The 3,684-nt window shown below is 34.1% G+C and overlaps 1 long non-coding RNA gene across 2 annotated transcripts; it reads right to left on the bottom strand.

Moving 5' to 3' along the window:
* Positions 1 to 861: 861 nt before the first annotated feature.
* On the bottom strand, positions 862 to 3,075 carry LOC125219209. Of its 2 annotated transcripts, none has more exons than XR_007176089.1 (4): positions 2,763 to 3,075; positions 2,183 to 2,394; positions 2,000 to 2,107; positions 862 to 1,422 (listed from the first exon to the last, which is right to left on the bottom strand). It is a non-coding gene; the product is annotated as an uncharacterized LOC125219209 (long non-coding RNA). The 2 variants fall into 2 exon arrangements; XR_007176088.1 differs by having other exon boundaries at positions 862 to 1,318; positions 2,763 to 3,073.
* Between the last annotated feature and the right edge of the window lie 609 nt (positions 3,076 to 3,684).

Genomic DNA, 3,684 nt, shown 5'->3' with positions numbered 1-3,684 from the left:
ATAGTGGAAGATTTTACTAGATGTCAACACTAGAAGTTTCAATTCGAACCAACTCGACCGTGCCGGACTCTCCAGCGAGTTGTTACATGCAGTATATAAATCATACATTAAATCAGCAATACACGCAAGATATATATAATCGAGTATTTTATCTTCCCCTTGATTGGATACCGAATTAGCAGTTTCCATTGGAATTTGAGTTGGGATTTGAGTTGCTAGAGATTCAATTAGGTTTTTGCCTATCAGTGGTACTCCAGAATCGATTACAAAAACACATACGAAAGGAATTTTATTAATTACAACAACAGTGTACAAAACACTAATAAACAACACGATGGTGTACACAACATCAACACAACACTACGACTCTTGGAGGACACACTTCACAAGACACTCGAGGACACACCTCTAACTCGATAAGGACACACCTCACCCACCACTAAAAATAAATGTTGTTTTGCAAGCACCAAAGTGCTTGCAAATAAGCATATATGCTCGCAAAATGTCATTTTGCAAGCACTTAGCGAGTAGAAAGGGTGCTACCATTTGGCTCGTCGCAAAAGTTGCGAGAACATTAGCAAGCACATGCTGAAAAATTTACAAGCACATTGACTAGTGCTCGCAAAATGGCTTGCAAAATCTGGTAGTCGAATTAGAACATTGCATGCATTTTTCGCAATACTTCCTCAATGTTTTCGCCAAATTCAACTTCGGCAAGCATTCTATTGTGCTCGCAATTAATTCCATTTTCATTTTGCAAGTACCGTTGTGCTTGTTGTTCAACATCTATTTGAAAATATTTTCCTATTAAATTTTTGTAATTTTTTTAAAATTAATATTAGGATTTATTTTTTCAAATCATAGTATGAAATAGCTCAATTGAATGAGAAAATTCAAATTTTACATAGATACAAAATATTGTTTTATACTTTAATTTAAATCCTACTAGCTCCCACAATTTAGTTCAAATACCACTAGCTCCCAAAATTTAGTTCAAATACTACTAGCAACTTCTTCTAGACTCTTGAACTTGCTGACTGAGGACCTTTACTAGCTCCCGCAATTCTTCGATCTCTTGATGCAATGGCTATACTCGTCGCTCGAGAAGCTTATCAACCTCAGTGCTAAGGCCAGACAAGCCGGAAGATGCAGAGCCCGCAGCTGAGTTGGTAGCAAATGGAAAATACAAGCTTGTCGCTTGCCCTGCTCCAAAACTTTCCTTTTCTTAACCCTCCTAAAAAGCTCGAGAAAGATTGCATCGTAATCTGATCTTCCCCTTCAGCACGCGCAACACTTCAGTCCTTGCCAAAACTCTCTCCTTTAAACAAACAAACAAATGTACAATAGCAAGCAATTAATAAAAGATAATAAGCTATCTTCCCCTTCAGCACGCAACACTTCAGCCCTTGCCAAAACTATCTCCTTTAAACAAACAAACAAATTACAATAGCAAGCAATTAATAAAAGATAATAAGCTAAACAGGTTTTATAATGTCAATAAAATTCACTGAAACAACCATAGCTTAATAAATCAGTAATCTGCAATTTCATGGCATTCAATACAAATGACAAAACAAATCTAATGAGATCTCAAGAACTGAGAGTATAACACATCAATTCACCTAAATTGAAACAGGAAAGAAGTAAAACTCAAGCAAGTCAGGCATCACATTTATCAACTAAATCATCATGCATCTAGAAGAATCCTATTAATTCTATCTACAAAGAAGTAAAATTTCCATAGATCCACCTACTCTTAACTAAAAAAAACATCTAGTAGTAGAGATTTTGAGGGTCTAAAGTTGCATCTCATTTATCAACCTAATCATCAGGCATCCAATTCAAAATTTCAAAGCCTCGACTTTTTCTTTCCACACGACAATCTCAAATTCTCAATCATATGCAAAGGGATAGTCGAATAAATGGAACATAGAAGCATGCTAATTTGAATTACCTCATTAACTCTCGCTTAGGAAACTGTACCGTGAAAGGAAATTACCTCAATTTCTTTGGCTTCTTGTGAACAAATCTCATGTGAATCCTTTAGCCTATGAGTCTTGATAAATATGTCCCGAAATGGAGGGAGCTTTCCCTTGGTCTCTTTAGCCTGCAAACAATTTTAATAAAAAATTTACAATAATAAAAAATGTAAACAAGTGACACCGGAAAATACAATTCTTACCATTTTTTTAGCTATCACATCAAATGCAACACAGCCATTAGCATGTGTGCCAAGAGCCTTCTTTTCCCTGTCTGCGATTGTTCGAACATCTTTTGGAAGCCTTTATAGCATTAGCCGTATTCCATGCTTTACAATATTCATTCCATACGACCTCAGGGAAGCAGGTTGGTTTCTTGTTTTTCTTTCACATTTTGCTGATACAATCAGCATACCTGAAACAGTGCAGTTTCTTTGAAAGTATTAATAAAATTTTTTATAATAAACATTTTGAGAGAGAGGATTATGAAGAAATTAGTGTTTGTAAGGAGATCACAGCTACGGTTAAAGTTGAATATCAAGCTAGAATTCTGTATAGAATCTACAGATTTTCTACTTATAAGTAATTGAACTGGATTAGTTATTTAGGAGTGTATTAAAGTTCAAATACAACTAGAAGTAAATATCAAATGGATCAGCTATTTGGTACTACGTATACGGAAGTTCATATATCATCAGACAAACAAATCCACTAATTGCCAACAATTAAGTTCATTGAAGGAGCCATTTTATTAAACAAGTTGGAAATGAAAGAAAAGGATACCTGGTAGTAGCTGACGCAGGAGAGGGAGCCTCTTTGATTTTCCAATGCCGCCCATTGTGTAATTGCTCGAGAAGTTAACCTCTTTGATTTTCCGAAAATCATTCCACCAAAATGAATTCTTGAGGAAATAGATTGGTCTACTTCCTCCTCCATCTCAAGTTGAGAAAAATCTGATGTGGGAATGGAATATTATAAATCTGCGAATTTATTTTTAGATTTTTGTGTTTTTTCTCAAGTTGGCGGCGGAAGAGGAGGAGATGAAAATTAGGGCTCCATGTGTTTTTTTCTTTTTTCTGATTTCATGTTTTTAATGTAGTACTCCCATTATTATAATGGCATAATTTAAAATGTCTCGGGAGAAATAGTCTTATCTGTCCATTGCAATTTATTCACATAGTAGTCCATATTTTATGGTTGACTACACGGTGTGATTTTTATGTAAGCATAACATTTCACTAATAATCTACTCTCTCCGTTTTATAGTAATAGAGTCACTTTGTCATTTTAGTTCATTCCCTAGTAATAGAGTCATTTCCCTCTTTAGTAAAATTCAACACAGTTTTCCACCCCTACTTTTTTCTCTCTTACTTTTTTCTTTCTTCATCTCTCTATCTTTTTAATTTTCCACTTTATTCTCCTTTTACTTAACTCACCAACACAATTTTTCTTAATCTCCATACCGAAAACAAACACCTCCATTACTATGGAATGGAGGAAGTACTTTTTTAGTAATTTTATATGATTATCTTTTTCACAAAATATTACTAATAATGTTTTTTTATTATGTGTTTTTGTGATTATTTGAACTCCAATCAATAGGATGGAGGATTCAATCTAAATAAATAGGCGGAAGATATAAAGAAATACTCCCTCCACTGCAACAAATAATAATAATAATAATAATAATAATAATAATAATAAT

Source organism: Salvia hispanica, chromosome 4 (genome assembly GCF_023119035.1).
Source record: "Salvia hispanica cultivar TCC Black 2014 chromosome 4, UniMelb_Shisp_WGS_1.0, whole genome shotgun sequence".
Lineage (NCBI taxonomy): Eukaryota > Viridiplantae > Streptophyta > Magnoliopsida > Lamiales > Lamiaceae > Salvia > Salvia hispanica.
Note: the sequence above shows the minus strand (reverse complement) of the source record. Positions and strands in the feature narration are given on the sequence as shown.